Genomic DNA, 13,215 nt, shown 5'->3' on the forward strand with positions numbered 1-13,215 from the left:
GGTTATCTTCAAAGAAGTTTCTGCAGGCCTGTGATTTTTCTTCTGATCTGCCTCTAGTTTTAATGAAATAGTCCATGAGTTGATACAACATCAGTGATAGTAACCCATGGATTATCGATGATGCCACACACCAAGCTAGGTGCGCTGCAGTCTATGTTGACATGTGTCTGGTCAGCCGATCTTAAATACCTGACTGAATTGTGCATACTTTGCAAATAATAAATGTCGTGAAACATTCAACGTATTTGTCGAGTTTTTTTTTTATTTTGTGCCGCTACAGTTGATGTATGCTTATAAGCCATTTTGTTGGATGCTAGACGTTTCGTCCCGAAGACGGTTAGACCCTGGACGTTTCGCCCACTACCTTTCCAAAACGGCTTTTAATCTTAAAATGGGAATGTAAAACGACATAATTTATAATATTACACGTGTAATAAAATGTATCTAAATGTATCTCTGTGTTCCTTCCATAAGAGATTTTCTCAAAGGCTCACAAAAATAGAAAAGAAAATAATAAAAACATGTGTTTTAATTATAAGAAATTAACATTCATTTAAGGTCCTTCACACTATGTCGGTAATGCAGTTATGTCACAAACATTATATAATATGTAATTGTCCATCATACCATAGCATAGTTGATTTTAAAAAAATCCAATCACAGAGTATATTTGACTTCCAGATCGATTCCCGCCATCTTTTCCGCGAACACCTTATCAAACTTCTCTTCCAGTCGCCAACTTCACCTACAACATTGATAATACTAACAAATCTTCTACTGAAAACGTTAGATATAACAAACCTGTGAAATAACAGATGCAAAAATAAAAATATTAGCGATACATTTATTTTCTAGATTAACCCGACTAGATCTATGATTGGACTTCAACACTAATGGGGCTAAATAAGTTAATCTTGTCATTCAGTCTAATCCTGTGAAATTGCAAATGCCCTGAGAGACTATGTTTACATGAATCCATTACACCGTCGAATTAGCCAATCTGAGACGAAGTTAAAAATGGTGACGTCATTTTAGGTTATTAGGTGATATAAATTTCCAGGCCAATCAAAATGCTGTTACAAACGGAATTGATTTTATAATGCTACAATAATGAATGAATATGTTTGCGATAGACATGCAATGTAAAATGCACAATTATGTACAATTTGTTTACTGAATACATACTTTCATACATCCTGGCGATATCGCCTAACGTATAAGAGCCACAGAAACATATTATTTCCCATATATGATCTTCTATCATGAGACATACGTTAATCTTTTATATTTATTTTAAATTTTGGAGGCTATGACAATATAAGTAGTTGCATACCTTTTTCTCTCATATCTACGGGTGTAATTCTAGTTTGCTATATCCCATACGATACTGGTACAATCATGTCGGCTGCGGTTGTCTTCCTTTGCAAAACAATTTGTGACGTCACTGCGTCAACAAAATTATTGTATTCTCGATTAATCTTGGTGATATATATTCATAAACTCTGTTGGTTTTGCCATGTGTATGTATGTAACAGCGTAAATTCCTCCGTATATTTTTCGGAGCACCCGCCTATATGACGATACAACGAAGTCAGGTACTGACATATATTTGAGATATTGATACGAGTATATTTGAGATATTGAAAGACTCTTTTCCATGCTGTAAATGTTGTAAAACCGAGGATTTTTACTTTTTGTGATCCCGATCGTAGAATATCCCTATCCTTCATATCCACATATGAAAATGTATGTTTCTTTCATACCTCGACGTTTTATTGCTATTTTACAACTATGATATCCCGCTATTTTGAAGAAGATCGCGACAGCAAGTCAATTCATTACGTGTCCATCATCACTGCAAATCCCATTGTCTGGATGTTTTATATAGTAAACCAAGCCTAGTTTCTGAAAACAAGAGGCCCATAACAGTCACCTTATTTCGTTTAGAATGTAGCAAAGACATATAAACACTAATATACAGGCAATTGAAGTCGGTCAGTGACTTTATAAATTTGACTTTTTAATCTATGAAGAGAGTTTGTTCCCAACAAACCTGTGAATTCAGAAGATTTTTTTTGTAATTAAGTTATTTTGACCCTCTTTGGCCGCACCACTCTGGTCCCCAAGGGATATTCCCTATATAAACTATAGTATACTTGACCCCCTCCTCAGGGGGAAAACGTGAGAACGCATGGTTATATAATTCCTAATTTTTGTAAATGACCTTAATACCTTTCCATCTATCAAGAGTACATGAGCCTACTATTTCCAGAATTTCAGAAGATTTTTGAAGTTTTAGCCTATTTGCCCCTTTTGGCCCCGCCCCTCTGCCCCCAGGGGGTCGGCCAGGACCAATATGGTATGATATTAAAATGCTATCTCAAGCTAATAATTATAACCAAGTTTGACTCATTTACTCTGAAAATTGAGCGAAAAAATGCTCATAAATGTGTTTTCCCTATCATAAACTACAGTAAACATAACCCCCTCCCCAGGGAGAAACGTGAGACCCCATAGTTATATAATTCACAATTTTTGTAAAGGACCTTAATACCTTTCCATCTATGAAGAGTATAGGATTCTACCATTTCCTGAATTTCAGAAGATTTTTGAAGTTTTAGCCTATTTGACCCCTTTTGACCCCGCCCTTAAGGCCTCTGGGGGTCAGTCATGGAAAATTTGTAAATATGATTCAATGGCCATCCCATACTGATAATTCTGACAACATTTTACTTATTTCCTATTACAAATGACCAAATAATACTCGAAAATGTTATTTCCCTATATAAACTAGAGTAAACGTAACCCCCTCCCCAATGGGAAACGAGAGACCCCAGGGTCATATAATTCACAATTTATGTTAAGGACATCTGTGAGTGGAGAAGATTTTTTGAAAATTTTAGTCATTTTTACCCCTTTCTGCCCCTCCCACATCCCCCTGGTGAAGAGACCATATAATTCACAATTTTGATTGGCCTTATACCTTAGAAGGTTTGTGCAAAATTTCATTGAAATTACTTCAGCTCAGGTGACCTAAAAATGTTACCGAGGAAATAGTAATTTTGCTGATGCCGTGACGTCAGGAGGCTGTATTGCATGTGTAGTCATATAATACAGCCTCAAACGGCATGAGTGTGTTGTATAAGACAAGCCGATATCATACCCGTATTCAGAAAGAAAACGGGACTGCAAGTCAATTCTCCATACATGGAAATTGCGTGATATTTTCAACTCAATTCCCGCTGTTTGTATCTTTTAAAATAAATGCAGCCTAGTTTCTGAAGAAAAAAAAAGTTAAAATTGCACCCAAAAATTAGTTTGTTAACGTTGTGACGTCTCGAGGCTTCATTACATGCAATACAGCTTCAGGCGACATGAGTGTATTGCCCTAGACCAGCCAGTAGGTATGAGAGAAAAGTCAGTATTACACGTGAAGGTATGAGAGAAAAGTCAGTATTACACGGTTACCTTTCCTGTAGAATGGGTTACTACCATCGTTAGTTAGCGATGGTTCTTCATTATTCATACTTTTCGCTTTCGACATGACACTGAACTGACATTTATCTGTAACGTCATCAAGGAATTCGGGGTTTTGATTGGCCCAGAGAAATTCTGGCATCTTTCGGACACAGCTTCGAAGATCCTGAAAATGGATCAATTTCATAATAATTTTTTTATGAAAACTTCAACGACCGGATTATATTAAGTTTATTAATTGTCACATTGTTAATACCGTCAAAAAAGTAGACATATATAAAGTTCTGAGTTACAATCCTGTCATTATATGTAGCTGCGCTCTTCCGCGGCTTTGTCTTAAATTCTTGACCACATATCGAAGAACACCGCATTGAAAAGGCAATCATCTGTTCAGACTCTCTTTCGGTTCTTCAGGCTTTGACATCAAGAAACCCTAGAAACACTCTAATCCAAAATCTTTTAATCCGAACCTTTCGATTATCTTCTAAAACTCAAATTACTTATCTCTGGATTCCCAGTCATGTGGGTATAAAGGGGAATGAACAGGCTGATAAAGCAGCTAAGACTGCTCTTCGCCTAGCACAAACAGATTTGAAACTACCATACACCGACATCAAACCTTCAATTCAGTCAGCCATCAAACACCATTGGCAACAAAGGTGGTCTACCGAAACAAACAATAAACTGTTTAAAATTCAACCTACACTTAATCCTAAACTGTCCAGTCGGAGAGACCGCAGAGAGGGAGTTGTTCTCGCTCGGCTCCGAACTGGACACACATATTTTACACATTCCTATCTATTGAGAGGGGAGGATCCTCCCACATGCCATGCATGTGATTCTCCTCTCACAGTGGAACATATTTTAGTGCACTGTATTGATTTTAAGCACATACGAGATAAGTACTACGATGTCTCCGACATGTACACTTTGTTTCATGCCGTGAGAGATAATCGTATTTTCAATTATCTCAAAGAGATAGGTATTTTAAACAAAATATGAACGTTTTCTCATCATATCATCGTTTCAACTGAACATTTCATCGTTTCATCAACTTTGTGCATGAGTTTTCTCATGTGTTTTAGCCAAAACTATTCTATCCAATGCAAACCTTTTTTTTATCAAATAAACGTTTACAATCTGTGTTTTCGTCCTTACCTGCCTTTTCTTACCCTGATCTTTTATCCTGATATTAATGCATGACTTGTAGTTTGGCCCTAAATGACCTTAGTTGTCGATGGGCCGTAAAACTCAACAAACAAACTTAAATTCATATTATTAGTACTTTTAAGGTTTTTTTCTCGGAGTTTGAAAGCTTATTTCTACACAGATATTTGACCAATACTACCAATAAATAATATGAAACATGGTCTTTCCATATTCTTGTGCAGTATAACAATCACACGGTATTGACAAAAACAGCTCATCATTTTCAGTATAAATAGAAATTTAGCAGCAATTAAATTATCAATTATTATGCATCTTTAATTATATTATCATTCCTCCTCCTTCCCTTCCCTCTCCTCCTCCTTCCTCTTCTCTCTCCTCCTCCCCTTCTCTCTCCTCCTCCTCCTCCTCCCCTTCTCTCTCCTCCTCCTCCTCCTCCCCTTCTCCTCCTCCTCCCCTTCTCTCTCCTCCTCCCCTTCTCTCTCCTCCTCCCCTTCTCTCTCCTCCTCCCCTTCTCTCTCCTCCTCCCCCTTCTCTCTCCTCCTCCTCCTCCCCTTCTCTCCCTTCTTCCCCTTCTCTCTCTTCCTCCCCTTCTCTCTCCTCCTCTTCCTCCTCCTCCACCTCCCCCATCTCTTTCCTCCTCCTCCTCCCATCCTCTCTCCTCATTTCTCCTCCTCTCCCCTCCCCAACTCCTCCCACTCCTCTTGCCCTTCTCTTCCTCTTTCGTTCCTCCTCCCTTCCTCCATCCTTACTCCCTCTCTTCTTTCTCTCATTCTCCATCCTCTCTCATGCTCCCCTCCCTTCGCTCTCCTCCTTTTCTCTCCACCCCTCAGTCATCCGCTTCCTCTTTCCCTTCTTCCCCTGCCTTTCCTTCCTCCATCTCCTTTCCCCTCCTCCTCTCTACTCCTCCTTCTCTCCACCTCTCACTCATCCTCTTCCTCTCCCCTCCTTCCACTCCCCCTCCTCCCTCGTCCACCTCTTCTCCTCCCCTCCTAATGGACTAACAGTTATGTACCCGTTTTATATCCTCGTATGATAAGAATAACATAGGAATGTCCGGATTTTTCTTTTTAAAGTCCAACCATGCCTTTACGTGTTCGAACCAGGAATTATATAGCACTGTAAATAGACGAACGACTAAAACAAACTTCAGTACAAAAAATGAACCTTTTAACTATATATTTATAACAAATATTAAGTTATGTTTTTTTAGGAAAGAGTTAATTTGAGGGTTTAACATGCGTTTTGAAACCAAAAAAAAAGTTGCGTTAAAGTTATTATAGTTTTAATTAACGTGTAAACAAAATTTGACGCTCATCAACACCATACTTCTAAACTCTAACTATTTTAGTATTCCATTTTGAAAGGCTCTTATAAAGGCCCACTACCTTTCCTGAACAAAACATAAATATATCTTAAAGATGCTACACCGCCGACAAAAGGTATTTTTTTCACTATCAAAAACAGGAGCAGGCGATTTAGTATTTTTCTTCAGTTACAAAAAAATACTTACTTTACACCATTACCACCATTGAAAAGTAAGAGCTTCTAATTTTACTTCAAGTTGAAAATATTAAAAAAAAAAAAATGCATCCCGAAAAAAATCCGTGGCACTATATCCTATATCGAATGAAGTACTGATTGTGCACGCATCAAAGGCGAAATAAATTATTTTATATTCATTTTTGTGTTAATCAGGCATATATTTACACGATTAAACACCAATTATTGTTCAAATGATGAATATCATTTATGCTCTGTCAGCGGTGGAGCATCTTTAAAAAACCATTAATAACGTCTTATTAGGTAAACCGATGGCCTAAGATAAGGTTACAACACCATATGCAAGATTTCCTGCGTTATATATGATAACAGTTGAGAGTCAGTTCGCTGTTTTGCCGTCTGGCACAGTGATCTAGTCAACTACCACGCAGTATTTATGACGACGGCGGGAAGCATAAAAAGACCCGCGTTATGAAAATAAACATTTTGTTTATGTTAATCAAATTGTTCAAAATGTGATGACACGTTTACTATTAACGGTAAGTTAATAACTATACAAAATTATCGATAACGTTTTACATTCCCATTTTAAAAATTACAAGCCGTTCGGAAAGGTAATAGGTCTATATGTACAAATGCACTGTAAACAAAACATGAAATTTAAAAAAAACCTCACAATCTCTTGTAACGAGGAGATCACAATAATTATCCCAAGTTCCGGCGTACGGTTTGACATTTTCAATCCTCACTCGTTTCATGAATGAGTGCATCGACACGGCTGGTGTCTTTGGGTTCCTGTAGATGTAGACAATCTTACATTTCTCGTCTAACATGGCCCTGGGCATGTGTTTGGGATACAAATGTGATACCAGAACTCTTGGGCTCTTTTTGGCTTCGATTTTGTCGAGTGGTTTAAACTCAAAAAGATCAATATCGCCAGTACTGTAATCTGTTTTTCCATTTTGCAACATGTACAAGATATCGTAGCCCCAGTGCGTTCCTGAAAATCAAAATTATACATCGGTTAATAATGGGCCCGGATATCTTCATGTTACATGTTTATATATTTCGCCAGTTTAGTTATTATCATTCTCTTTATTTCCTCCAGAGCTGAAGATTACATGAAGAATGACAGTCACACACAAACATACACAATGTAAATATTTAGTAAACAAACGAAAGGGAAAGAAAAATGACAAGTTTTATGTAGCATGTGCTCCTTGTAACCCAAAAATGTAACCGCCGTGTGCGCTAAAAAAACGAACAAAAATAATAATGAGGAGGCGCTTTGGGCTAGCCTTTCATAAAATCATTGCACAGAGTAAGCCACAAATCAATTTACAAAATGAAATTAATAAAGAAACGTAAGGTATTCATATTATCCGTCTGCATTTAACTTTATGTTTGTGAAATTGGGGCCTCAATAAGGGATGATGGCGTTTATTAGATTGAATATTTACGGTATAGGCACAACCTACACGTCCTCACTAGCACGAGCTGGCATTGTTGATGAGCATTAATTTCAATCATATACAGTGTAATTAAATTATGTGTAAATTCCTTGCCATCAGAAGAGATATCAACTTACAAAAGATATCTGTCATGACACTTTTAAATCCTATATTTTTATCAAAATTGCTCACTACTGTATTATATAAAGTTTCTTTGTACAACGTTGCTGAGAGTGATAGTAAGAGCGTTTATTTTGTCTAAATTATTTCAAGGTTATTGTGACCGTCAAGCCTGATAACTTATGACAAAGAGTGCTGCACACATACTATATACAAGCCTTGTGTAAGTTACAGCAATGTTGTGTATACTTGTTTTATTTCGGGGAACACACCCAGACTACCTGCCAGTATCAGGTAAGACCATACTTTATCTGTATATGAAGACTGTATTCTTGGGAGAATACATATATATACCCGATTTCGGTCTAAATAAATTAAGCAAACTTACTTCTTAAACTCCTAAATCCACTACTTGAAACGCATTATTGCGCAGCCATGGCAAAACTCATTAAAAATTAGCTTGAAATAACACAGTCATGCACATTCAGTTCGTTACTCTAGATGCATTACTAGTATACATGTACGTATGTCTTTGTTTTCAAGATTGCTTATACTACAGGTTTACGACGCGAAACAAACAAAAAAAAAAATACTAAAAATACCGAAATGTTGTTTACTTAGCCCTGTATCCCATTTTCAGAAAATTTTTAGTATTTTTTTTTGCGCGTCGTAAACCTGTGCTTATACTATAAGAGCTAAGGTAAAACGTCCATTCTGTAAAGTCGCAGTTGTGTATTAGTACTATAAGGGACTTGAATTTGTTAACTGGCTCAGCATTCGCATGCACAGGGGGCCAAAGAAAATGGATGTTGTAATACATTTTTTTTTGTATTTGGTGGATGGACTGATGAGTATATATGACAGCCATGTGATTTTTTTCCCCAGAAAATATGAGATTTGAAAAAAAAATATTTAAAAAGTCGGTATATTTACTATAAACATTAAGTTAAGGGATTCCTTAAAGATGCTCCACCGCCGACAGAGCATAAATGATATTAATCATTTGAACAATAATTGGTGTTTAATCGTGTACATATATGCCTAATTAACACAAAAAATAATATAAAATAATTTATTTCGCCTTTAGTGCATGCGCAATCAGTACTTAATTCCATATAGGATATAGTGTCACGGAATTTTTTCGGGATGCAATTAATTATTTTTCATATTTTTAACTTGAAGTAAAATTAGAAGCTCAAACTTTTCAATGGTGTTAATGGTGTAAAGTAAGTAACTTTTGTAACAGAAGAAAAATACTAAATCGTCTGCTCCTGTTTTTTATAGTGAAAAAATACCATTTGTCAGCGGTGGAGCATCTTTAAATTTAAGGAATGTTCATGAAACTGATTTGTCTCACCGACTTAAGTCAGTGTTTTGTGAGAGTTTTGTAATTGCCTTTTTGTAGGTGCCGTACAGTCACCGGGTTGTATTACATGGGTATAGCCATATACACATAATTCAGCCTCAGACGACATAAGTGTACCTGTATTGAGGTAAATAGGTATTATTAGCAGGGAATTGTGTACATATATATACATGCGTATTATATAATATAGGTTAGACATTGTGTAGATTTGTGGCGTATGTGTTGTTTACGGGTTTATAGAAATAATACCAAGGACGCACTGACTCGGTTACGGTGGCTGGGAGCGGACATGAAATAAAAAAATTAATGCGTGTGAACGCAATAGTATTGCGTGCGAACGCAAAAGTATTGCGTGTGAACGCAATAGTATTGCGTGCGAACTAAATAATTATTGCGTGTGAACGAAATAATTATTGCGTGTGAACGCAATAGTATTGCGTGCGAACGAAATAATTATTGCGTGCGAACGAAATAATTATTGCATGCGAACGCAATAATTATTGCGTGTGCGTGTGAACGCAATACTTATTGCGTACAAACGCAATAGTATTCGCACGCAATACAATTACGTTCATAAGCAATAATTATTGCGTTCGCACGCAATATAATTGCGTTCACACGCAATAATTATTTCGTTCGCACGCAATAATTATTTCGTTCGCACGCAATACTATTGCGTTCACACGCAATACTTTTGCGTCACGCAATACTTTTGCGTTCGCACGCAATACTATTGCGTTCACACGCAATATATTTTTTTTATTTCATGTCCGCTCCCAGCCACCATACTCGGTGACCCGTGCACGTACACTAATTTTCTCTCATACATTATACCTACGGGTGTATTTTTCTGTCTCACCCAAAAGGGGGTGAACGATTTTATTTGTCGCACTGCTGCATTGCTGCTGCGACCCTATGGAAAGCCATAGCTACCTTATATTATAACTGTCCATTATATGATACGATTTCATCGTTTTATGATACAAAATCATCATTATATGATACGATATCATCATTATATGTTACGATATTGTCATTATATGATATGACTTATCATTATATGATACGAATTTATCATTATATGATACGAGTTCATCATTATATGATACCATATTGCCATTATATGATACGAATTCACCATTATATGATACGAATTCACCATTATATGATACGAATTCACCATTATATGATACGAATTCACCATTATATGATACGAATTCACCATTATATGATACGAATTCACCATTATATGACACGAATTCACCATTATATGATACGAATTCACCATTATATGACACGAATTCACCATTATATGATACGAATTCACCATTATATGATACGAATTCACCATTATATGATACGAATTTAGCGTTATATGATACGATATCATCATTATATGACGGGATTTCGTCATTCTGATAAACTGACATTATATGGCGGGATTTCATCATTATATGATACCTTTTCACCATTATATGCTAGCAAAATATGCTAATGAGAAGCGTTCACGTGACCAGGGCCGGTACAATTTTTCGGGATAAATTCACCTGTACACCTGCATCAGCGTCCGGAGACAGAGGCGGCTCGCCTGACAAATGAAGTTGGTAAGTTTAGTTGTGATTCTCGGCCTTCAACTTTTTTTTAAAAATGATCATCATAAATTTGTTAAAGTACTTAAACAATCTTTGACCTATGACCTTGATAATGAATAAATAATAAATGATATTCATCATTTGAACAAAACTTGGTGTTTAATCGTGTATATATGTGCCTAATTAACACAAAAAAATTACATGAAATAATTTTATTTCGCCCTTGGTGCATTGGTAATCATTACTTCATTCCATATATAGTGCCACGGAATTTTTTCGGGATGCAATTAATTATTTTTCATATTTTTAACTTGAAGTAAAATTAGGAGCTCAAACTTTTTAATGGTGGTAATGATGTAAAGTAAGTAACTTTTGTACCCGAAGAAAAATACTAAATCGTCTGCTCTTGTTTTTGATAATGAAAAAATACCATTTGTCAGCGGTGGAGCATCTTTAACTCAACAACATTAATTTTGAATAGAAATCTTTGGCATAAATTAACGAATTGAATTCACAAAAAAACTATAATGTATCATAAGTGATATTGCAATAAAAATTCAGCTTTAGCAACCTTCTTCCTTTTTGTAATTTGTACTTTTCCCATAAAATGCGACTTTTGATTTGAGAAATTCGTTAATTTATGCCAAAGATTTCCATTCAAAATTGATGTTGTTAATATTAACATGGAATTTGATTGAATATTTTGAATGATATAAACATATTTAATTTATCAAGTTAATTGAGAAAAAATCCTCTGCAATAGCCTTAATGGCATCTATTCATTATCAAGGTCATAGGTCAAATATTTTTGAAGTACTTTAACAAATTTATGATGATCACTCAAAAAAAAAATGACCGAGAACTTCAGTTGTCAAGCGAGCCGCCTCTGTCTCCGAACGCTGACGAAGGTGCACAGGTGAATTTATCCCGAAAAATTATACCGGCCCTGGTCACGTGAACGCTTCTCATTAGCATATTTTGCTAGCATATAATGGTGAAATGGTATCATATAATGATGAAATCCCGCCATATAATGTCAGTTTATCAGAATGACGAAATCCCGTCATATAATGATGATATCGTATCATATAATAGTGAATTCGTATCATATATTGATAATATCGTATCACATAATGGTGAATTCGTATTATATAATGGCAATATCGTATCATATAATGACATTATCCTATCATATAATGTAAACATCCAATCATATAATTAGAACGTGTACCATATAATGCCAATATCGCTTCATATAATGATGAACTCCTACCATGTACAAAATGTAATGATAAATTCGTATCATATGATGATAAGTTCATATCATATAATGACAATATCGTTACATATAATGATGAATCGTATCATATAATGACAATATCGTATCATATAAAGATAAAGTCGTATCATATAATGATGATTTTGTATCATATAATGATGAAAACGTATCATATAATGGACATTTATAAAATAAGGCAGCTTTGACTTTCCATACGACCGCGTCTTGCGACAGTACGAGAATCCGCCAAGCGAAAAGCGACAGTGTAACAATGGCCATGCGACAGTACTAGTGCGACAATGCACCAAGGGAAGACCGATAGTGCGACATTGCACCAAGAGAAGACCGATAGTGCGACAATGCACCATGCGACAGTGCGTTAAGTGAAGAGCGACAGTGCGCCAACACGCAATACGACAAACAAACTGTTGCAGTATTGCCAAAATAATGATAATATTCACTGTAATGATTTTCAGATTGTATGATCATACTTGCTATGGAGCTCAGGAAGATCGAGGATAAAGGAAGGGAAGTACTTGTCAGTAAATATTATGATGGCATACACTTTACACCTAACGTACCCGGAAACGTCAAAGATCATCTGGAGGCAGTGAAGGAACTACCGTACAGGAAAGGAGATATATTTTTTCGATACCTTTCTGAAATGCGGTATAGTTATTTTTTATTAACATGGTACTTTTAAAGCCCACTTCCTTTCCAAAACCAAAATTAAAAGTTTCATAAAAAATTATTTCGATGGCCTACGATGTGGTTACAACATCAAACAAATCGCAAGATTCCTTGCGAAATCTATATTAACTAACACGGATAGCAATCAGCACACCTCAAATATAATGGTCACATTATACTGACTATTTCCAAACCAGTCGTCCCACCACTCTCTGTTAAAACTTAACATTGCTTTATTATAGAAGATAAATGAGCGTCGTAAATGAACCTATTTGCAAATATCTTTGACTAAAACAAAGACAAATGAACCTATTTGCAAATATCTTTGACTAAAACAAAGATAAATACATTCCACGGCTCCAACACGTTCCCGATATGGCTATTAAAATAATTCAAAAAGTTCTAAATATTTTTCACATCACTTTTCGCAATAATGTCCCGCCAAAAAGCGATAACATAGTTTATCCTTCCGAGGAAAATAAACCTGAACTATACAAGTAATATTTGGTTATAAAAGTCACTATTTGAGCGAAAACAAACAATGGCGGTTAACAAATACATTTACAAATA

At 35.8% G+C, this 13,215-nt stretch overlaps 1 pseudogene; it reads right to left on the reverse strand.

The window, feature by feature from the left end:
• Positions 1–595: 595 nt before the first annotated feature.
• The window catches only part of LOC138310043 (sulfotransferase 1B1-like), a 12,905-nt pseudogene continuing 285 nt past the window's right edge, over positions 596–13,215 (reverse strand).

The sequence above is a fragment of the Argopecten irradians genome, chromosome 16 (genome assembly GCF_041381155.1).
Source record: "Argopecten irradians isolate NY chromosome 16, Ai_NY, whole genome shotgun sequence".
In the NCBI taxonomy this organism is placed as follows: Eukaryota; Metazoa; Mollusca; class Bivalvia; order Pectinida; family Pectinidae; genus Argopecten; species Argopecten irradians.